The sequence below is a fragment of the Suricata suricatta genome, chromosome 13 (assembly GCF_006229205.1).
Source record: "Suricata suricatta isolate VVHF042 chromosome 13, meerkat_22Aug2017_6uvM2_HiC, whole genome shotgun sequence".
Lineage (NCBI taxonomy): Eukaryota > Metazoa > Chordata > Mammalia > Carnivora > Herpestidae > Suricata > Suricata suricatta.
Genome location: NC_043712.1, coordinates 47,627,133 through 47,651,634, shown reverse-complemented (window position 1 = coordinate 47,651,634; position 24,502 = coordinate 47,627,133). Strand labels below are relative to the sequence as shown.

Sequence of the window (24,502 nt, the reverse complement as noted above, 5' to 3'; positions counted from 1 at the left end):
GCCCCACTTTCCTCATGCTATAGCTTCGGACACTGGAGAGCTTTATGTCTACCTTCCAGCTCAAATAATGTACACAGTCTCAATACACACTCCATATGACATCTGAAATCTCCAACCTATACATGTTGAAGAAATTCAGAGTCTTTTCTTGTCCTGCCCAGTTTAACCACTTCTACAGATTCCTCTATATGCCTATTTAGACATTTATCTCCCAATCTAAGAAAGCTAGGCTCTTGCAGCACCTGGGTGGTGCAGTAGGTTAAACATTTGACTCTTGATCTCAGGTTAGGTCATGATGTCAGAGTCTGTGGGTTCGAACCCCTCATCAGGATCTGCACTGAGGCGTGGAGCCTGCTTGGGATTCTGTCTCTCCTTCTCTCTGACCCTCCCCTGCGTGTGCTCTCTCTCTCTCTCTCTCTCTCTCAGAATACATAAACTTAAAAAAATTAAGAAAACCAATTTGACAATAAATTATATTTTTAAAAATTTTTTTTAAATAAAGAAAGCTAGAGTCTTTAACATGACATCCTCTATTTCCCTGTCTTAGTCACTCCTGAAATTAAGAGGTGATATCATAAATACACACACACAAACATGTATCATTAGGGATTCCTACCTATTACCAGGCAGGAGGTTTAACAGTGGAGTATCATAAAAATATAGAGCTGTGTTAAGTCCTAAAAAGAAGAATGCATATTGACTAAGACTGGTTTCATTTTGTTATTATGTTTTTATTGAAGAGGAGCTCCATGACTGCACATTTCTCAGGTAATGCACCCCTCTCATAACGGGGGACACCAAGCATCTGTCCTGGCCACTTACTCACTCTTGCTGTTTCTTATACTTATTGTGAGTTTAAACATTATCCTATAGCTTTTAAGTGCCTGTTTATAACCTAAAAAAATACACCTTCCACCCTCTTGCCTCATGTTATCTCCAGTTGCTTTTGTTGATCTTAGAATGATAATACCTGACTATTCGCTGCTAAGAATTGGAATTGACAAATGACAAATCACCATTGCTTCCTCGGGTGCAAAAAAATTGTACCAAAAAAAAAAAAAAAAAGACAATTAGAGGGCAACAACTGTAAGTCATTTCAGACACTAAAAGCAAAATGGCCATTCCATACCCAGTAATCCATATTAAGGCAATGACCAGAAATGCCCAGTGACACACCATTATGGATAGTCACATATCTCTGAAGATAACTAAAATACTTAAAAGTAGAAAATACATATGCATATACAAAAGACCCTGAGTAGCCAGAGCAATCTTGAAAAAGAAAAACAAAACTGGGGGTATCACAATTCCAGGCTTCAAATTATATCACAAAGCCATAGTAATCAAAACAGTATGGGACTGGCACAGAAAAAGACACATAGATCAATGAAACAGAAGAGAAAACCCAAAAATAAAACCACAATTACATGGTCAATTAACCTTCAATGAAGGAGGCAAGAACATGCAATGGGAAAAAAGTCTCCTCAACAAATGGTGTTGGGAAAACTGAACGACTAAATGCAGAAGAATAAAATTGGACCCCTTTCTTACACCACATACTAAAATAAATTCAAAATGGATTAAAAACCTAAATGTGAGACATGAAACCATAAAAGTCCTTAGAATACAAGCAGTAATTTCTCTGACATCAGCCATAGCAAAGTGTATCTAGACATGTCTCCTGAAGCAAGAGAAACAAAAGCAAAAAGAAACCATTGGGACAACACCAAAATAAAAAGCTTCTGCACTGTGAATTTCACAATCACAAAACTAAATGATAACCTACTGAATGGGAGAAGATCTTTGCAAATGATATAGCCAATAAAGGGTTAGCATCCAAAAATATAAAGAATTGATTCAACACCAAAAACAAAACAAAACAAAACCAAAAAAACCCCACAAGTAATCCAATTAAAAATGGACCGAACACATGAACATGAACAGATATTTCTCCAAAGAAGACATCCAGATGGCCAACAGACACACGAAAAGATGCTCAGGGCACCTGGTGGCTCAGTCATTAAGCATCTGACTTTGGCTCAGGTCATGATCTCACAGTTCTTGAGTTCAAGTCCCACATCGGGTAAACAGGAGGCCCACTTCCTTCTCTCTCTCTCTGCCCCTTACTTGTGTTTCTCTCTCTCTCGTTCTATTTCTCTCTCTCTTTCAAAAAAGAAAAAAAAAAAGGATGCTCAACTCCACTCATCCTCAGGGAAATGTAACTCAAAACTACAATGAGATGTCACCTCATACCTGTGAGAAGGGCTAAAATCAAAAACACAAGAAACAAGTGTTGGTGAGAATGTGGAGAAAAAGGATCCCAATGCACTGCTCGTGGGAATGCAAATTGGCGTAGTCACTGTGGAAAACAGTATAGAGGTTCCTCAAAAAGTTAAAATAGAATAACGGTATAATCCAGTAATCACACTACTGGGTATTTACCCAAAAAAACAGAAAAACAATAACTAAAAGGGATACATGCACCCTTATGTTTATTGCAGCATTATTTACTATCTATGGAAGCTGCCCAAGTGTCCATCGACAGATGAATGGATAAAAAAGATGTGATACACACACACACACACACACACATACACACACACAATGGAGCAGTAATCATAAAAAAATGAAATCTTGCCATTTGCAACAACATGAAGAGAGCTACAGAGTATAATGCTAAAAAAAAATAAGTAAAAGAAAGACAAATACCATATGATTTCACTCAGTTGTGGAAATTAAGAAATAAAACAAACAAGGGGGGGGGGGGAGACAAACCAAGAAACAGACTCTGAACTACAAAGAAGAAAGTTACCAGAGGGGAGGTACAGTGAAGAGTGAAATAGGTGATGGAGATTAAAAGCACACTTCTCAGGATGAGCACAGAGTAACACACAGAATCGCTGAATGACAATATTGTACATCTGAAACTAACATAACAATGTATGTTAACTACAAGAGAACTAAAATTTAAAGACTTAATAAAGGAAATACATATGCATATGATTTCTTAAATGTCAGAACAAGCAAAACATTAACATCGTATTTCAAGCCTAAAATGCCACTGATCGTAAACAGATTCAACATTACTGTATGACATACTAAGAAGAAAATACAGCTAGGAAGACTTCTAGCACTGATTAGTAGACATACCCTACATTAAAGATGTTAAAATGTAGCTCTTACAGTCTATGAAGTACAGCAGTAATACCATTATAGTCAATTAATTATTTGTGGGCATGTGAATATATCACAAAAGATGTGGCTAAAGGTAGTGTGCACAAAGTGACAGCCTGACAAACTGATCATGGAGATAAATCTGATCAGGTGAGTTTTATTCTCCTTCTGGTATCACTGTGTTTTCCATTTAGGCCTATTCAAATTTTTGATGAAAGAAGTATCTTGGGAGAATTCTAACACATCCTCCACTGTCCTCCCCAAACTATCCCTTCAACCCTTTGCTCTTGTTTTCTAACACAGAAGAGTCATTCTGCCAACGTGATTCTACATAGCTGTGCAGGAAAAATTTTCTCCATTGCTTAATACTTCCTCAATCAACATGCTCAACCACCGGCAACTCATTGAATGAAAAAGGTTTCTATGCTCTCTCCTTACTATCTACCTGCCTGGGAGAAAGTTATTCATCTTTCAAAACTCAACTCCCAAATTACTCCTCTTCCTTATCCTCCCCTGCCTGACATCTTCCTCATAAGCTTCCCCTAAATAATGAATTTCTGATGCCTTATCCTGTACATCAGCAACATTTTATTGCACTTGAAATTTGCTTCTCTCTTTCCCTACCAGTCTGTAATCTATAAAATCTGTAAAAATATAGTACTTTTTTTTCCCCCTTTTATTTTCCTTGGTATTGCCAGGACCTAGTACAGTACTTAACCCAAGTATTCAAAACATTTGATGAAATACTGAATACAAATTGTGAACATAAGAACACTATGACCCAGAAAACAATAATTATATAATCACACTCACATCCTGAACTCAGTTAAATATTTTCAAAAGATAAGGAGTATGGCAAAGGTCTTTGAAAACATGAATCAAACTTACAGAAGTCCTCTGGTTCACAATCTATTATTTTTCTTAATCATATTTTTAAAGCAAGAGCATATTCATGATTTGGTTAATGATTTGATTTTATATGTTTATTTCTTTTCATTGGTAAAATTCTCTTAGGGAAATATAAATCCCACACATGATTTTAACATAGTTTTTAGCTAATTGGCCCCTAGAATAATTGATTTATATAAAGAAGGAAGTCTGAGCAATACATCTTATTTTTAAATAATTTACTTGCTGTGATATGACTTCACCTGCTTATTTCTCATATGCTTCCCAAATAAAAAGCTATGAAATGTCATCACCATAATAATATAATGCAGAATACTAAGCCAAGACATTAAAATCATCAATCACATAAAAAGAAATGAATAATATATTTTATTGCTAACTTTTTAAAAAGTGACTATACTTTCTGCTTTAAATTATCCCATTTTTGTAAAAGAATACAGAAACACATGCAGGAGTGTGTGTGTGTGTGTGTGTGGAGACAGATTAAATACCTACAGAAAAGACTGGAAAAGGGCACCTGGGTGTCTCAGTCGATTAAGTGTCCAACTTTGGCTCCAGTCATGATCTCGCGTTTCAAGTCGAGATCTGTGCTGACAACTCAGGGCCTGGAGCCTGCTTTGGATTCTGTGTCTCCTTCTCTCTCTGTCCCTCCCCTGCTCATGTTATTTCTCTCTCTCTCAAAAATAAACATTAAAAAGAAAAAAGACTGGAGGCTCTGAAACAAATGTAGCAGTGATTTCCCCCTAGGAGTGGGATTGGAAAACAAGGACAGCTTTTTACATTTTTAAATGATCAATAAATCAGTGCCATTAATTGTAATCGTGTGGAGCAAACATGGACTTAATGTGGTCTAAACCCTGCACTATATGCACAGCATACAAATACAAAATTACCCAAATGATAAAATAATATTATATCTCTGCACAGATATAAATATTCTCAGCCATAAAGTCACACTTCTCACATGCAAGTCATAGTCAATCATACATTTCCTGAAATGCATTTTTGTCTGTCATCAGTTACATTCAAGCGCTGAGCTCTGCTTTTCTGTTTGCCAAAATATTATCACTGAACTCCTTCAACAAGGATGACCACAAACACCAGTGTAAGTCAAAATGGTTTTGAAAACCCTAGCACGCAAAGGGGCATGTGTGGCTCAGTCAGTTAGGCATCTGACTTCTGACTTTGGCTCAGGTCATGATCTCGCGCCTTGTGAGTTTGAGCCCCACATTAGGCTCTGTGCTGACAGCTTGGGACCTGGAACCTAATTTGGTTTATGTCTCGCTCTCTCTCTGAACCTCCCCTGCTCATGCTGTCTCTCAAAAATAAATAAACATTGAAAAATTTAAAAAAAAGGAAAGAAAACCCTAGCACATATAATACAACAAACAAACAAAAAAGATCCATACATAATTCCTTCTAGAAAATTACTATATATCCAGGAAAACACAGAAAGCTCACTGAAAATGTACCGGAACCAAGCGAATCTCCAGAAATTAGGTAATATACAAAAATACACAGCTGTCCTCCAAAGCAGCAATAAATGCATTCTGGAATAGCTACTTCCCAAATATAACAGAGGAAAGGGCTCCATTTATGAAAGCAACAAAAACTTCACAAACTCAAAATACAGATTACCCATAAATAACACTACACAACTTTACTGAGAGAGATATAAAATAAGATCCGGATAAAGGAAAAGATACAGCGTGCTCCTAGATAGGGAAGACGGAATATCACAGAAAGGTTAATTTCCCATAAATCAATGCACACCTTTATCACAATTCCAACAAACATCCTGTCCTCGATAGGCCAACACTAACATAAAGCAGTCTTGACAATTAACCGAAAGAAATGGGGGAAGCGCGCTAGCTGGCAACACTCCAAAGAAAAGAGCAGCTTAGTAAATAAATATATGAAAGGCTATTCCAACTTGCTGGTTTCAAAGAAAATGCAAAAGACAGTATTCTGAAAAGATTGGCCAAGAATTCAAAAATAAGATAAGGTCACACTCATACAACACAAATTGGTATCAGGCGATTGCAATAAATCTTTCAACTTATTCTTCAAGGGCCAAGTTTATGGCTCGCCTTTACGGAACTTTCGAGTGTCGGGAAGCCCGGCTCCCACAGCACCGGCATGGCTTTGGTCGGGCCCCGCATGCTCACTCTCCCAGTGGAGGCCTGAGGGCCCCCCTCCATCAGCTAGTTTATTCCCCAAAGGCCAGCGATGAAGTTTCCTGTGTTTATATCAACACTTGTTAGTTAATCGAAAACTGTAATAGAGACGAATCTGGGAGGAAATAAAAACCCACGTAAGTACTCATGACATTCTGAAAGAACAAAAAACCAGCTCCACTTCAGAAATGTTAGAGAAATACATATATGACTATTGATTGCGTTGTGTCGAGATTCTAAAACAGAACTACTTAATCAGATCACGAAAATACAAAACATGTATACACATATTTGTGTATGTTTTTACTATGGCAGAAAAAGCATCCGCTAAAAAGATGCTGAGCTCTGCTTTTTTGTTTGTCAAAATACACTGTGGCCGAAAATCTACAAGGCAGAACTAGTTAATGCTACAAGGTTTCTCGCCTCATCTTTTCTCTGCTCTCCTGGTCTGCAACACGGAAGGAGAACAAAAGGGCAGAAGTGCTTCTTATGAACGTGGTCTCTATTCACCTTTAATTCTTTCTATACAAGGCTAAAAATGTGCTGCTGTTTAGGAAAATCATAGGACCTTAACTACTGGAATGAAATTCTATTTATACCCAACATACCACTCAACTGTTTACAAAATGAATGAACACACGCAGCTCTAATCCTCCCCATGGAGAAGCTTCCAGCCACTCCCAAGAAGACAGCCTAACCTGTTTCCAACTCAAGCCATGCTTTCCCAAGCCAAAACCCAGAAAACTGTTTAAGATTCGCTAATCAGAATAATTCGAGAAAAGTCCCACTTCCCTATAATGAGAAAGAGGGTAATTTGTCCCCATTCTAGAACAGTCTATACCAATAATGTAGTTCTCAGGCAAAGTATTCACAACCTAAACAGTATAATTTATGAACTTCCCACCCTTATCAAACTAATTTCAAAACAACCTGGTGGCATGTGTGACTTATCCATGTCTAAAATCAAGACACTAGCTGTCTAAGAAAACAAGGAATTATTCCTACTGAACTCTTGTGGCTACAGACTAAACATTCAAGATGGGAAGGAAAGTGATCTGAAGAAAAGCCAAATTGAAAAAAATAGATGTATTTCAGAGAGATGAGTATCAGTAAGGCCTATAACTCAAAGTTCAAAGCTTTATTTTTTTCTTCAAAGACACAGCATTTTCAAGACAAGTTATATTCATATATTTCTAGTGTCCAAATCCTGCAGATAAAAAATAATCGAATATACAAGGCAGGTAAACATTGCTTATTCATTCTTTAGGCAGCAAATGTATGCCATGTATATTCTACAATTAAAAAATTTAACCAGACTGGTGAACTATAAGACCAGTATATGAACAATGTATATCAATTGAAAGAAAACTAAAAAATTGTCAAGAATTTAGAAGACTCTAAAAGTAAAGAGTGCTGAGGCGCCTGGGTAGCTCAGTTAAGCGTCCGGCTTCCGCTCAGGTCATGATCTCACGGTTCGTAGGTTCGAGCCCCATGTCGGGCTCTGTACTGACAGCTAGCTCAGAGCCTGGAGCCTGCTTCGGATTCTGTGTCTCCCTCTCCCTTTGACCCTCCCCTGCTCATGCTGTCTCTCTCTGTCTCTCAAAAAAAAATAATAAAAATAAAAATAACAAAAAAAATAAAAGAGTGCTAATCACTCTCCTGATTATAGACTAATGATTTCAGAAAGAATGATAACTCCCTCAACAAATTAAATAAATATGAAACTTTTAACTTATTTAGATAACATGGATGACTTTTAAAAACTAATTTTTAAAAAGCAGTGCATAGGGGCACCTGGCTGGCTCAACTGGTAGAACACGTCCCCTCCTCATATCAGGGTCATGATTTCAAGCTCCACGGTGGGGAGCTTACTTAAAAATTTTAGGGGACGCTCAGTCGGTTGAGCGTCCAACTTCGCCCCCGGTCACAATCTCACAGCTCATGGGTTCGAGTTCGTATCAGCTCTGTGCTGACAGCTCAGAGCCTGGAGCCCGCTTCTGATTCTGTGTCTCCCTCCCTCTCTCTCTCTCTCTCTCTCTCTCTCTGCCCCGCCCCACTCAGGCTCTGTCTCTCTTCAAAAATAAACAAACATTTAAGAAAAATTATTTTAAATAAAAAACTTTAAAAAGTAATACATAAATTCTGATTCTTTCAAAGAGCTTCTGAAAGATTCATTCTCCTGACATGACATTTGGTAAAAGAAGGCTTAAATTCAGTTTAAAAGTAGTAAAGGAAAAGAGTAGAAAAGAGCAAATGCCCAGTTTTCCATGAGAGAAACTGGATTGCCAGATGAGTGTGCAAAACATACAGAAAGATCAAAGGAACAGTGAATGGACACTGTTGATCCTGGATGTAGACGGAAAGGCATTCTTGAAAGAAAGAACCATACGAACACCCGCCAGCCCTCATTATCAAATTCAAAGGCAGTAAGGTAAGCAAGGGACTTTGGCAAAAAGTGTTTAAACCTTTTGGCACAAGGGAGCTATTTCATGTTATGCATCTTTTTAGGAGGGGGAGGATAGATATATATTTTTAGACAACATCTAAGTTTCAGACAAAAGGAAGATTCCAAGACATCATTTATGAATGAAAGAAAATAACAGAGTGAACACTATTCCACAAACCTATATTAAACAAAATCCTTTCTCTTTGCCTGACACAGGACTAAGACGGTAGAGGTTATGGGGGGGAGGGGGGGTGGAGGGCTGAGCAAGCCAATTTGGTAGAAAGAGTTTAAGAAAAAGAAATGGTTTTTAAGAAAATTTTAATGAGGAGGGTCCCCGAGACAAATAGGTTTTCCTATCTACAGAGATTGGCCTATGTAAATATCCTACAAACACTGTCATTAAATGGCTTAACCCCTTTTCAAAAATCTTGGCTTCTTAAAGGTGATGATTTATACTCTTCTTTCTTGGCAGGTCTCCAATATGTCTGATTAAAATGATTAAAGGAAGATCTAGATTTGTTGATCAGGAAAATGTCCCAAAATGGTAAGAGGAAGAGAGGGTGATTATCACCTTGCCAATCACTACGACTGTAGGTTCAGTAGTTAAGGAGGCCACCCTGAAGAGGGCAGTAAGGTCACCCCCCTTCTGCCAGGGCAGCTGGCCAACTTTACATTCAGCCACCAACAGCTCGCTGCACTTGCAACCTACCTTCAAATACGAGTTACAGAAGACATGGCGAAGAGTACGTAAGGACTAACAAATCCTTAAAGGGTCTAAGACAAACAACTCAAAATTTGTGCTCCAACAGCAAAAGGTTGTTGGCAATTTCTAACACAAGAACAAGCGATTTTATCTTTGTGATTTAATGAAAATGAAAAGTAGGCAAAAAGGTAAGGGGAAACTAAATGTAATTCATCAGTCCAGAGAGGTGCCAGAAATCTTCAACAAAACTCCTACAGAGCTTTTACTGATTCTGAGAAATAAAATGAATAAAATCAAAAGAGAAATTACATTGATGCTATCAACCAATGGCAGGTATTTAAATAAACATATGGCAAACCATAAAGTCCTAAAGATACAAAAAAAAAAAAAAAAAGGTAAGAAACAATGCCTACCTACAAGAGATTTAGAATTTACTCTGTACTCAGGTAAAGAAAGATGTGACTGCTTTGGGGGCTCAGGTGCTTAAGCATCCAACTTCAGCTCAGGTCATGATCTCTGCTTCATGAGTTCGAAACCCATGTCAGGCTCTGTGCTGACAGTTCAGAGCCTGGAGCCTGCTTTGGATTCTGCGTCTCCCTCTCCTCTCCCTCCCTCCCTCTCTCTCTCTCTCTCTCTCTCAAAATAAATATACTTTTTAAAAATTTTTTTAAGAATAAAAAAAGACATGGCCGCTTTCATCATTGCCAGTCACCTCACTACTATTTTTGAGCAAAACCACGGGCAGAATTCTGAAGCTGTCCCCTAAGATTCCTGTCCTCTCCGTATTCAGTCAAACACTAACCTAGGTTCTGCTATGAAAGATTTTGAGGATGTAATTAAGATTACTAATCAACTGACCACAGGCTATAAGGATTATCATGTATTATGCAAGATGGTCCTGAGCGAATCACAAGTAGGTTAGAGAGTAGGAGGCAGAGAACTTTCTCCTGCTCTAATCAGAGACAGGTCCGAGGGGGAGAGGAGAGCAAAGGAAGCAGCAGAAGTCAAAGAATCTCTCAGAGTGAGGATCTGGCCCAGCTGACGGCTCACGAAGAAACAGAAACGGATCATACAGCCACAGGACACTAGACCGCCCCGCTGACCAATACCTCGATTTCAGGCTCACAAAACTATAGCAGACAAACCAGTTTGAGCTAACCTCACCTGCTGACCTATATAGAACCACAAGAAAATTAATTTGTGCTTTCAGCGACTCCATTTGTGTCAATCTGTTGTGGCAGTGACAGGAAAAAGTAATGCAAGTGTCCCACACAAGCGTTCGGACATAACAACTCATCCTCACAACCACCCTGAAGAGTTGTCACCTCACACTGCACACATGAGAAAACTGAGGAATAAAGGCGTTAAGTGACCTGCTTATGACCAGAATGGTTGACAGCCAACTCATGTTCAAGAAAGCTAAGTGGCCCTGTAACATGAAGGAGTTTAAAATCTCATGGGGCACCTGGGTGGCCAGTTGGTTGAGCATCCGACTTCATCTCAGCTCATGATCTTGCGGTTCGTGAGTTCGAGCCCCATGTTGGGCTCTGTGCTGACAGCTAGCTCGGAGCCTGGAGCCTGCTTCAGATTCTGTATCTCCCTCTCTCTCTCTGCCTCTCTCTCTCTCTCTCTCTCTCTCTCTCTCTCTCTCTCTCTCTCTCTCTCTCTCTCAAAAAAAAAAAAAAAAAAACCTTCAGCTGGAAGATACTAAATTTTACACCACAACAAAGAAAGTTATTTTTAAAGTTAAAAAAGTAAGAAGAAACTTTAAATAGTTTTGAGTGAAAAAGTTCTCTAAAACAAAAGGGCAATTTTATAATGTCCTCAGAGCAGATCAACCTGTCAGAAATAACTACATTGCTAAAAATAAATGCAAACCTTCCCCACTACGTATTTCTTCCCACACGTTCAAATATCAAGTTAGATATTTAGTAAATAAAAGGTTACGTTTTAGTGTAAATTTGGTTTTCCTTTTAGTCTTAATCCACAAATACATGTTAAATTTGGCATTAGAAGAAGAAAAAAGTTAATGCCACGTGAGAGTGTTTTTAAAGAGGAAAATGAGGAGCAGCACCGCCTTCGGCACATTCTCCAGACACTAGCACGCCTTCTCAAGGCAGAAAATTCCAAATAAAAGGCAGTGATAATACAGGAAGAAATCGGGGGGACATACAAGCCAAAATTGAAATCTAACATTTATTTTACGAGGAACACAGACTCTGAGAGACAATGCCTGTGATGGCTTTAGGAGATGAGTGAAGTCGGTGTGCTAATCTTCAAAGTAGAACTGCTAAAGGCAGTAAAAAATTTTAAAAGAATGTGGTTTCTATTCTTTGAGATTCAGTCAAAACTCAGTTTGGAAGTCAAAAACTATCATATTCTGAACGAGTAATTAACAAAAAGTACAAATGAGAAAAATAACATTTGGGGGGGAAAGCAGAGAAAACCTTTAAATAATACCTGGAACTTTATTAAGTAATAGCATTTCCCCTTAGTGATAATTTTTTGTGTATAACTTTTAACCCTGAAGTCTTGATTCCCAGAAAATGAGGCAAAGTCTGGTAAAGGAGAAGGTCCTTGGGGGATGGGAAAATTTCCTCTCAAGAAAAAACAAAACAACAAAAAGACCCTGGATTTCCAACATGTAAAGTGACTTTATATTGCTAAAATAAACACATATTTGGTGTTTTATGTACAAATCATGTAGTATTGTTCTTACATTCAGTGATATTTTTATAATAGCCCATGTAAGATAAAAATGAGAACAACTTCTCATCTAAGAAATAATTTTAAAGTTTAAATCTAGCATAGTTAACAATTTCAATGCTAAGGTTCTATTTTTAAACATCTTTGTCATTATGAATTATGTATATGCATTGACATCAATCATTAATTTGCAGGTGTTCCTAATGTAAATTGCATATACTTGTTTAGATTTTGTTTTCCAGAGGCTAGTGACATACTAATTCTAATTTAGAAAAGTAGGCACCGAGATTTTTTCTAACCTGTAAACTCTGCAAAACTGAAAGAGCTAAGAAAGAAATTAACTCGAAGAGAATCTGGTTGTGTTCTAGTTCTTAAGGTGAATGGTAGCTTCACGAAAATTCCATTTATTATTTTGCTCTTTAACATACACGTTACCTTCATTCTCTTATATCTACCAAATATGATGTTGTTAAAAATTAACTTAGAGGTGATAGGAGTTCTTCAAAAGATAGTCATTATAGTCATAGACATAAAAATACTGAAAAGAGAGAACTTCATTACTAGACTTGTGTATACTTTAAGAGTTAATTGGAAAAAAATGTTAGAGACATTTTACTATCTGGAACACAAATAATTACAGTCCAGAAAAATTAAAATTCACTTGAAGACGCCGATTTCCAAACTAAATAAAAGACGGCTTATAGATCTGGTCTTGCAAACCTTTTGTAGTGGCTACAGGTCTGCTGACGGAAGACACTAGGATGCTCAAATGCTGCTGGCTACTGAGAACTTGGGCGTTATTTTAACGTCAGGGAGCAACTAGGAAGGATTTATGGCTTATCTATCCAACTGAATATCTTATCTCTAAAATTTGCCTAATAAATATTACAAACCCATCTATAATCTGAATTGTGAGGTGATTTCTAGTTTTTTCTACTGCAGGTACTATTCTTGTTTCCTTTTTTTTTTTTTTTTTCTATTTGCTTAGTGAATCACAAGTATCTCAATACATTTGCCCTAAATTAAAGTTAAGAGGGCTAGGAGTAAACTTATTAGAAACTTTATCTCCCAAGTGTCCTCCTCTCTTGTTTACTAACAAAATATTTTTAAAGGGATTTGCCACATAAACAACTCATTTCTGTAGAAAAGATCATACTATCAAAACTTATCACAAGACCGGTTTCTAGACTTAATTTTTCCCCTTTTCAACAAGTGTTAAAAACAGATGTCAAAGATAGAAGCAGGTTAATCTAACCTGTCCAACTCCAACTCAGCTTTTAACACCTTGTCATAACATCCTTATCTTTCACACTCAGGAAGGGTTAGTATTTCTTTGTAAACAGTCCCTCAACATCACAGACCAGCATTTAACGAGAGGTTCCCTGTAAGGACATGAATTTCAGTTCCGGCAATCTGATCTAACAAGAATATTTGGATCAAAGACAAGCATTATACACAGATGTTCATTATAGTATTATTCCTCTTAGAAGAAAACATAAATCCACTTAAATGTCTAAGAAGAAATATAGGAATGGATAGTTACCCAAAGGATATGTCTTTTATAAGTGGAATATTATGCAGCCATAGAAAAGAATTGCACACAAAAAATGTGCTATCACATGGGAAACAACATTACAGTGAAGAAAAGGGCAATTCTATTTTTTTTCAAACTAGAAAGAAAAAAATAGGAAGTACCCTAAGTTTTTAAGTTTTTATTGTCTTGGAGTGCCTGGGTGGCTCAATCGTTTAAACATCCAACTCTTGATTTTAGCTCAGGCCATGATCTCACAGTTTGTGATTTCGAGCCCCACATCAGGCTCTGTGCTGACAGTGCGGAACCTATTTGGGATATTCCCTCTCTCATTCTCTCTCTCTTTCTCTCCTCTCTCCTCCCTCTCCCTCTCACTCTCTCTCTCCAAAAATAAATAAACTTAAAAAATTTTTTTTAATTTATTGTCTTTTCCCAAATGTCCTACAATGTACAGGTATAATTTTTTATCTTTAATACCACAGTCATTTTCCGACTATTCATACCTCAAACATTAATACTTTTTAACATTTTAACACTTAGCCCCTGTGGAGCACATACCTCCTTCCTTACTTTTCCAGAACACATAACTTCCAACACACTCAACCATCTGAACAGATGAAAAATTTTCAGATATTAACTACTGCGTCGATCTTCTGGAAGATGCACTTAGTAAAGTGCTCATTGATTATCTCAAGACTCTTAAACTATCATAGTTAAAAATAATTTAGCTATCAGTTATCATTATAGTAGATAAACACAATTTGATTTCAAAAATTCCTGGGAATTCTTTTTCCCACCTGTGTCAGGATCCTAGAGGACTTCCACTGTTTCCAGAATGATTTCTATGGCCGTGCCATCTACAGAGATAACAGCCATTTGGTTACATCTTTTCCCACTCCTCTCGGAAGACCAGATTGATGCACTAACCCAGAAAGCTTTAAAGATGTTCATTTTTTTCTTTTCTGTTTTAATCTTCAATTATATAAAGGCTCAACTTAAAATTAAGAAAATCTGAGTCATTCTAAGAAATAAGCTAATAATTCCTTTGAAGTATTTGACTTTATCTCTCTAAACATTTTTTCCCAACCTCAAATACATATTTCAGTATTTCCTGGGTAAATCCAATTGCCTGAAATTTTCTTTAAAAATATTCAAGACCAATATATTTCAGTATCACTTGATACGATTTTACCAACATTTTCAGGCTGCCCATATTAACAGTTTTTGAAACAATGGTGACAGTTATGGGGAGTCTGGGTGGTTCAATCAATAAACGTCTGAGTTCAACTCTGGTCATAATATCGTGGTTCATGGGTTTGAGTCCCATGTCTAGCTCTGTGCTGACATCTCAGAGCCTAGAGCCTGCTTTGGAATCTGTGACTCCCTCTCTCTCTGCCCCTCCCTTGATTGCACTCTCTCTCTCTCTCTCTCTAAAATAAACAAACATTAAAGAAATTTAGGGGCACCCAGGGGACTCAGTCAATTAAGTCAGTCCAACTTCGGTTCAGGTCATGATCTCGTGGTTTGTGAGTTTGAGCCCCATGTCGGCCTCTGTGCTGACAGCTCAGAGCCTATGGCCTGCTTCAGATTCTGTCTCTCTCTCTCTCTCAAAAATCAATAAACATTTTTTTATTTTAATAAAAATATTTTTAATGGTGACAGTTAAAAATTATTTTCAAATTAGTTCTCCATTTTTGTCCTTCAAACAGGCAAGTTGTTCCCCATGAACATTTCCTCAATTTTAAACTCTTCTCTTCACAAATTTGCGTGTCATCCTTGTGCAGCAGCCGTGCTTAATCTGCTGTGGAGCGTTCCAATTCTAGTCTATGCGCTGCCAAAGCGAGCACAAACTCTTCTCCAAGAACAGCCAAGTTGGACCTGAATTTCTTTTAATGCCCACAAGAAATCATTTAATTTTATATATATTAACATTCAAGGGTGTAGTTATTTTATTAGTTTTATCGATACCAGAGAGATCTTTACAGGGTAAAGAAATAAGCCCACAGTTGTACTCCACATAAATGCTAAATGATTTTTTTCTCCTTCCTGGCACAATTGGCATCTTAATGAGAGAGGCTGGCTTTTAAGCCACACCACTTTCATAAATTTAAAAACATAATATACATACAGCCAGTTGAGTGGGAAATGCCTATACTTAATGCCTGCCAAATTATTAGCAAGCCACTTAATTAATGGGAGTCTACCACTATCTTTTTATACTCCAGACAAAAACTGGGCATACGTCAAGGCGCCTGGGTGGCTCAGTCGGTTAGGTGCCTGACTTCAGCTCAGGTCATGATCTCACAGTTCGTGGGTTCGAGCCCCATATCGGGCTCTGTGCTGACAGCTCTGTGCTGACAGCCTGTTTCCAATTCTGTGTCTCCCTCTCTCTCTGCCCTTCCCCTGTTCATGATCTGGCTCTGTCTCTCAAAAATAAATAAGTGCTAAAAAAAATTTTTTTTAAAAACTGGACATACATGGAAACAATCATTTTTCTCTATGTACACCACACTTACTGTAAAATGTTGAATACCATAGGCAACCACACCAAAAATCATATTCAGAAAAGCCTACTCCCTTGCTTCTCAGAGTGTTTTGTACAAACCTGGGAACTTGTCAGAAATAAAAAGCTCAGACTGCACCCTAACCTACTACATCACAACCTACAGTGACCAAGACGCCTGAGTCACTGATCTGCACGTTCAAGTTTGAGAAGCTCGAGTCCAGGGCTTAAGGTAGAAGGCAGAGTGAGAAACCATTTCCTGCTCCACATTCTAAGTTTTGCGAAGCTACACAAAATCTAGTCAGCAATGAATAAATCATTCCCAGACCTTGTCAGTGTATCTTTTAAATGAATCAAGCCTTCCCACACAGGTTTTTAAAAAATGCAGGTGGCTGATGCTTCACACCTATTAACAGCATCCTCACTGCACTATCAGAACTATGTATTTTTTAATAACATGCTGAAAATAGGTACATCTGTTCTCCATTCTCTGTTAAGAAAGCATTCTTGCTAAAGAATTTTCCTCTCCTTGGGGCACCTGGGTGGCTCAGTAGGTTAAACATCCAACTTTGGCTCAGGTCATGATCTCAAAGTTTGTGAGTTCAAGCCCCGTGTCAGGCTTTGTGCTGACAGCTCAGAGCCTGGAGCCTGCTTGGGACTGTGTGTGTCCCTCTCTCTGCCCCCCCCTCATTTTCTCTTTCTCTCTCTCTCTCTCTCTCTCTCTCTCTCTCTCTCTCTGCACCTCCCCTGCTTGTCCTCTATCTCTATCTCAAAAACAAACATTAACAAAAATCTTTTTAAAGAATTTTCCTCTCCTTTTCAAATCTAAAATGGGTCTTGTAGATGAAATCTCTTTCTGATTGTTCCAAGTTTCAAATGTTAGAGGAGTTATAGATTTTTAATATAAGAATCGTAACTGACCAGTTTAAAGGAAGTATTATTCACTGTACAAATGAATTAAATATATAAAGTTGAGACAAATACACACTGAAGGTAGTATGTTATACCTGTAACAAAGGGTCTTCACATTTTTCAAGAAGGATTTTCTAAGAAAATAGCAATTCAGGGACTACTGGGAATTTGCCAGACAATTTGACTCACAAGTCATACAGCTTTCTAGAGGTGTATCGAAAATGTAACACAGTACACCTGTACTGGCGTGTGCTCTGTTAATCTACAGAATTTTAAACAAGATGCTTCTATAAGGACTTCAACTACAGCCTACCACAAAAGTGCTCTGGGAATAACTTTATCCCTCTACAATCATAGCCTTGTTCTAAACAGAGCCCTTAAGTAAATTAAATCTTTAGAAAAACACACTTTTTTGTTTGTAAAGAAAGAAACATTTCCTGAATGCCAGAGAATGTTTCCTTGAGAAACTGTTTATGTTACTGTGCTGAAAAGGTGTTTATGTTGCTATAAACACCTTCCTTGTAAGAGGGGATGGAGAGTCTCCCTATTGTTTACACTGTAATCAGGCCTGACTTTGAAAAGATCTACCCATATTCCTCATGCCTGGACTAACTCACTACATTCTGTCCCAATTAGATCACTCTCAAAGATACTCTGTGTTTGTCTAGCATAATTGACCCATCACATGAGAAGTGGGGAGCGTAAGTTCATAATAAGTACTACAATTACGAAGGCCATTAATTGGCAGGTTGTGGCGGTTTGTACTGACTGCGTCAAGTTTAAGGAAAACCTACATTTCCTGGATTCTCTTCCCTGTAGAGGCCCAGCTTAACGTTAACCAAAAGCAGAACTGGCACAGATTTGGACCGATTTGTTCAGATTCAGAAACCATTACTCTGAAGGTGGTCATGGTTCGTATAGTGACCAGACATGGCTATGTAAGTGGGTTCAAGCTTATCTTAGCTCTTCTCGGATCCCTATCCACCTTTCCAGGCTGGAACCTGTAGGTCAACAGCAACTCCAGGCCAACCAACAGACCCAAAGAGGTGGTAGTTTCACAGAGGCACAGGCTTCCATGGGCCCTGCCCCATGAGCATGGTCTCATGCCTGGCTTTTCAGGCAGACTAGCTGGGGATGCCAACGACCCTCTGCCTTGCTCCCTGGACCTTCATTTCCTGCGCTCCCACCATAAATGTTTTACATTTAATTTCTATAATAAATCCCTTAACTCCATAACCCGTTATAGTCCTCTGTGATGAAACCTCAACTGATTCTAACAGTTTGGTTTACTTGTTGGCTCTAGATTTAAATATTCTCTTGCCATTAAAGACACGGTAGGTTCAGCAATAAATGGCAAAGCAAACTGCACTGGCTTCTGCTCAGCTAATAACTCTTAGTAGAATAAGGCCCCCTTCTTAGCCCTAATTTTTCCCACATAACTTTTTTGTTCTGGCTTTACTGAGACATAACTGAGTATTAAATAATCATATACATGATGTGCATGATTTGATGTTTTGACATAAGTATACACCTAGGAAACCATCAATGCAGTCAAGATTATATGAACCTACCCATCGATCCTAAATGCTTACTCATGTCTCCTTAAAATCTTAACCCCTTCCTACCCTGCCCTACCTCCCATAGCGACGGATTTTCACTGTCATTATCATTACTTTGCACCTTCTAAAAGTGTATATATCTATATATGGAATCATACAATATGTACTCTGTTGGGGAGGGAGCTGGCTTCTTTCACTCAATATATTTAATTATGAAACTTCACCCATATCGTTGGAAATACCAATAGTTGATTCCTTTTTGTTGCTGAACTGTATTTAATTATACCACAATTTGTTCATCCATTCCCCTGTTGGTAGACATTTGAGTTATTTCCAGTTTATTACAAATAACGCTCTTATGAACATCTGTGCAGAAGTCTTTGCATGGAGATATGCTTTCAAACCTCTTGGGTAAATACTTATGAGTAGAACAACCAGGTAGTTGTATTATTAATGTTTTAAGAAAATGAAAAACTCTCCATCAGAGTGATGATATCATTTTAAGTATTGACCCACCACGCAGAAAAGTTTCAGCTGCAGGGCACCTGGGTGGCTTGGTCAGTTCAGAGTCCAACTCTTGGTTTCAGCCCAGGTCATGATCTCACACTGTATGGGTTCAAGCCCCACATCAGGCTCCACACTGACTGTGCAGAGCCTGCTTAGGATCTTCTCTTTCCCTCTCTCTGCCCCCTCCACTGCTCTCTCTCAAAAACAAACTTAAAAAAAAATAAAAAAATAAAAAAATAACCTTTTAAGAGTTCTAGTTGCTCCATTTCCTCATCAGCATTTGGCATGGTCATTCTTTTTATTTTGGCCACTGTAGACATAGTGTGTTAATATCTCATGGCAGTTTTCATTTGTATTTTCCTAATAACTAGTGATACTGAGCATCATTTCACATGCTTAGTTGACATGTGTATATCTCCTTTGTGGAAGGGTCTTCAACTCTTTTGCCCATTTTAAATGGATTGTCTTATTATTGAGTTGTATATTCCTTAAATAGTTCAGATTCAAGTCCTTTGTCAGATACATGGTTAGGGTTAGCACATATTCTCTCCCAGACTGTGGTTTATATTTTCATTTTCCTAACTTTTGAAGAGCAACATTTTTTCACCGTCTCAATCCAACTTTAGGCCCTGCATTTGTTTCCGGGGGTTGCCATAACAAAGTCGCAAAAACTGGTCAGCTTGAGACAACAAAAATTTAATGTCTCATGCTACAAGACAGAAATCAAGGTGATGAAGGTGTTGGCAGGGCCAACCTCCCTGTGAAAGCTCTACAGAAGAATCCTTCCTCGACTTGTCTAGCTTCTAGTAGTTACTGACAATCTCATACTCCTTAGCTGTGGTGGCCTAACTGCAATCTCTGCCTTGTCTTCCCATAGCTTTCCACTTTGTGTCTCTGCATCTTCATGCTGACTCCTTGTAAAGACACGAGTCATTGGACAGGCCAACCGAGAGACACATGAATCCACTATGATCTCTACAAAGACCTTATTTCCAAATAAGGTCACATGCACAGGTATGTGGGCATTAGATTGTCATCCTATCTTTTGGCAGGGGGCAAATTCAACCCATAAAAGGCACTCATATTTTAATATTTAAAAAAGCACACTGAACAACAAATTATTCAACATAAATTCTGGCCTCCTTGACAATGGCCTGTCTTTGCCTCATTCACAGTTCCTACAGACATACCCCCAAGTTCATTTGCAGAATCTTGCCTACGGCCTTACTTCCCCAAAATAGATTCCTTGTAATAGAGTCAGTTTAGTGTAAGCATCTAACCACTGGCTAGCCCCTCTTTATTAACTATTAGGTAAAGGTATGTGAAATGTAAAAAATTTTGTTAGATGATTTTCTCTTTTACGATCTCCCCCCCCTTGACCAATCCCCAACTAGGGTATGAAAGGCTCAGGCACCGCAGTCAGAGTGGTGACAACTGTAAATCTGCACCAAGAGATGCTTCTACTTCTAGCCCTGTCTTCCTTCAATACTACCTACACAGAAACAGAAAATGCCTCTCCCAAGAAATATGTTCTAATGATCAAGTGCTGAATAAATCACCCCACATTTAGTTTGAAACAACAGCCATTTTGCTATCTCTCATGGCTTCTGAGTCAGGAATTCGGGAAGGCTTGGCTGAGCAGCACTGGCTCAACATGTGTCACCTGGCTACAGTCAGGCAGTGGCTGGAACAGCCGGGGTCCAGGGCAGCCGGACAGCTCTCTGGAGGGAGTTCGTGTTCTCAGGGCCTTGCCCTGCGCTCTCCACTCACAACCTGATGGCCTCGGGATAGATGGACTGCTCACGTGGTGGCTGCAGGTTTCAGTACCAAGCATCGCATTCCAACAAACAAATTGAAAGCCACAGAGCCTTTTATGATCCGGCTTCAGAAATCACCTAGAATCATTTCTGCAGTTCTTTGTAAGCAGGAACAGTCGAAAAGTCGACTCAGCTTCAAAGAGAAGAAATGTCACCCTCACTTCTTGATAGGAATGTCAAAATCAAACTGAAATAAGAGCATGTGTAATAAGAGATTATGGAAACGTCTGTAAACACCACTTACCCAGAACATATCCTCCTGGGGCTGTGCCCCAAGGAAATAAATGAAAGGCCAAGGATGAGGTCTATACTAAAACCCCTAGGGCTCAATGTTCCCCCATTCTTGTTTCAGCCAATGCTCTTTTCTTTCTTTCTTGACTACTTACACCCGAGTATACACTACTGACTTAGGTACTCAGGAGCCTGTGTTATAAAAAGTAGAGTCATAAACATACTTATCCCCAGTCACACAAGGAAACTGAGAGAATCACTTCCCTCTCGATGTCATGTACAACCCATTCCACTCCAACGCTCTTCCATACAATCAGGGCCTAGCAACCTAGGCTCTATTCTAGCCCTATCAATAATTATTAAAAATGCGGCGCCTGGGTAGCTCTCTTGGCTAAGCATCTGACTTCAGCTCGGATCATGATCTCACAGTTGGTGAGTTTAAGCCCTGCATCAGGCTCTGTGCTGACAGCTTGGAACCTGGAGCCTGCCCTGGATTCTGTGTCTCCCTCTCTCTCTGCCCCTTCCCGGGTCTCTCAAAAATAAATAATAAACATTTAAAAAGTTTCTTAATAAAACTAATTAAAGGAACTATAAGTCACAGTTTCAAGTAAGTTTGTCACTGGTTTGAAGTTAATTTCTCACTGAAACACACACACACACACACACTTTCCTTAGCCAAAGGTAAATATGTTTTGGATAACTCACCAATTATAGTTCATGATATCTATTCACTAGTTTGAGGGCCAAGGAATTGTGATATTTCCCTTTCTACTTCCATAAATCACAATAAGCCACAAATTCTCATTCAAATACACCATTTTTAGGTGCTTCATTTACTTGAAGATTCACTCATTCTCTATAAAACATAACGGAAAATAAACTAGATTCCACACAATAAATATTTATGGAACACCAGCTGCATGCCAGGCCTCCTGCTATGAGCTAGATGACAGAAATGCGTAAGGCCCAGTCTCCTGCTTCTAAGCATCTGACCATGAAGGCAAAGTTGCCAACAATCATTAAATGACCACATCACAGGCAAGCCTTCATCAGGGGCTTCGGAGGCTCGGCTAAAATCACACACAAAAGAAATTGTCTTAAAGGAAAAGTAGCTAGGCACTCGTTGTAGGCAATGGAAAAGAATAAGCAAATAATCCAGAGTATAGCAAAGGTATGGCTTAACAAGGAACTACATGTGAACTTGACGCATGGTTCTAGGCACCTGGCTATTTGTGACCAACCATAAGGCTAGAAAAGTAGACAAGCGACAGCCTGTGATGTTCCTTACAGAGTACTGTAAGGAGCTGAATTCTATAGGTAATAGACAGCGACCAAAAAACTTTTAAGAGGATACCCATGTCTTCAAAATGGGAACTGGCCACAACATAAAAAGTGGTTTGAGGGAAAGGAGCCCGGAAGTAGGAAAAACAACTAAGCTTAGGTGAAAGAAAAGGAGGGACCACGAACATTGTAGACCAAACAGAAACATGAACGTCCAATCCGGTGGCTGATACACTGAACCAGGGCTGGTGGGGAGGGGCAAGGAATCAAAGAATCCTGTCAGAATGAGACTCTACAGAGGTTAGTGAGAAGCATGTGTCAAAGTCTAACAGATCAAAGGCTAAGAGAGGAAATAAACCAAGATGACAGTGATTTTAAACTTACTTTCTGCAGTAAACTTGGCTAATTACAGAACAATATCCATAAATGGCATACTAAGTAACAGAATATGAGCTGCATACATCATCGCAAACCCAAAGAGTATGACTTTTCATCCTGGTGATCATCTCAGTGCCCTCAAAAACCATTTTTCTCTCCTGTGACACAACCAGAGCGCCTAAGATGTCGAGGAACAAGACACTTTAAAAACAAAGCTGTAGAGAGAAATAACAGAGGGTCACCTGGATGGCTCAGTCAGGTAAGCATCCGACTTTGGCTCTGGTCATGATCTCACAGTTCATGAGTTTGAGCCCCACGTCAGGTTCTCTGCTGACAGCTCAGAGCCTGGAGCCTGCTTTAGATTCTGTGTCTCCCTCTCTCTCTGCCCCTCTCCTGCTCACACTCTGTCTCTTGCTGTCTCTCAAAAATAAATAAATTTAAAAAAAAAATTTTTTTTTTAAATAACAGAATAAAAATGGAATCTGTACCAAGTACACATATATAACAGCAGAACATAACACTGGGCAGAGGGTCCGATTTTGAAAAGGGTAGCCTGGTCGCTGTACAGTAAATCCTTTCCGGTTGCAGCAATTCCTCGTGTGTTCTTACCTTGGCTGTAGCACTGTGTCCTATGCCTCACTTGAAGATTCCAGAAAGGTCTGTGGTAAAATGCACTTCTCTTACAACAGACAAGAAATGGGCTGATTTGCACCATCAATAAGGTCGATTTTTTTTCTCTTCTCCTTCACTTCTGCATCCTCACCTTGGGCAGCTTCTATTACAGGTTAGCATGAAGCCTGGCATGTAACACTAGACTGGTCTCCAGGCATTAAGGGTTCACATTAGCTACAAGCATTAGATGCCACCTGTGCCTGACCCCAGCTCGGCCATGTCACAGCTCTTCTAACATGAGCGGAAAAGTCCTGCACGGTCCATCTCCACATTCCCAAAGAAAACAAGGAAAACACACATTTCTATTTTGCCATCTCTGAGCAGTGAGGGACTGCGTCCACTCTTCCAGAGTCACCTGGCCGGCTTACACGAGAAGACTGGGGAGCGTGCTGCGGCCACAGTCAGACCACTGGCTCTCCCTTGCCTCGGCAGCCTCTCCGTCCTGAACGTAGTTTCCAGAGCCATAACCATCGAGTAAATACTATTTTTTTTAACTTTTAAATATTAAACAACCATACAAAGCCAGTCTTCAGTGAAACATGTTGTTGGTATAAGGATACAGATTTCTGGCTTTGAATGCCTTCCAGTTATTATGCATTCCAAATCACATGCCAAAATTTTAATGAACTTTCAAATTTACATTTATGAAAACAGACCTTGGCACACATAAATGGGCTATTTTGCCATATCACTTTTCAAAAGGTGCCTCGTAGCTAAAATGATTCTGAGCTGTCTTCCATCATTCAAGATGAACTCTACAAAAGAACTAAGTGTTCTTACTTTTACACTAATTTATTCTACATTGGTTTTACTCAGCATATGGTAAGCATATGGGAAAGAGAAGTGTATCTGGAAGCTGTTAGAACTGCATGTAATCAAAATTTACCAGTAGAAACCTAATTTGATTAATTGAAAATTAAAGTAGCAGTTAATCACTTGCTATTTAAGAGAGAGGGGGAATATCACTTAAAAATGAATTCTTCACAAACACATAAA

General features: G+C 38.8%; 1 protein-coding gene and 1 non-coding gene across 5 annotated transcripts in view; both read right to left on the bottom strand.

Annotated features, from left to right (window-relative positions):
• Positions 1 to 24,502, bottom strand: part of MLLT3 (MLLT3 super elongation complex subunit) — a 281,314-nt gene that overhangs the window by 156,178 nt on the left and 100,634 nt on the right. The gene's annotated exons all lie outside the window — the stretch shown is intronic.
• Positions 15,386 to 15,493, bottom strand: LOC115277157. The gene has a single exon (XR_003902263.1). It is a non-coding gene; the product is annotated as a U6 spliceosomal RNA (small nuclear RNA).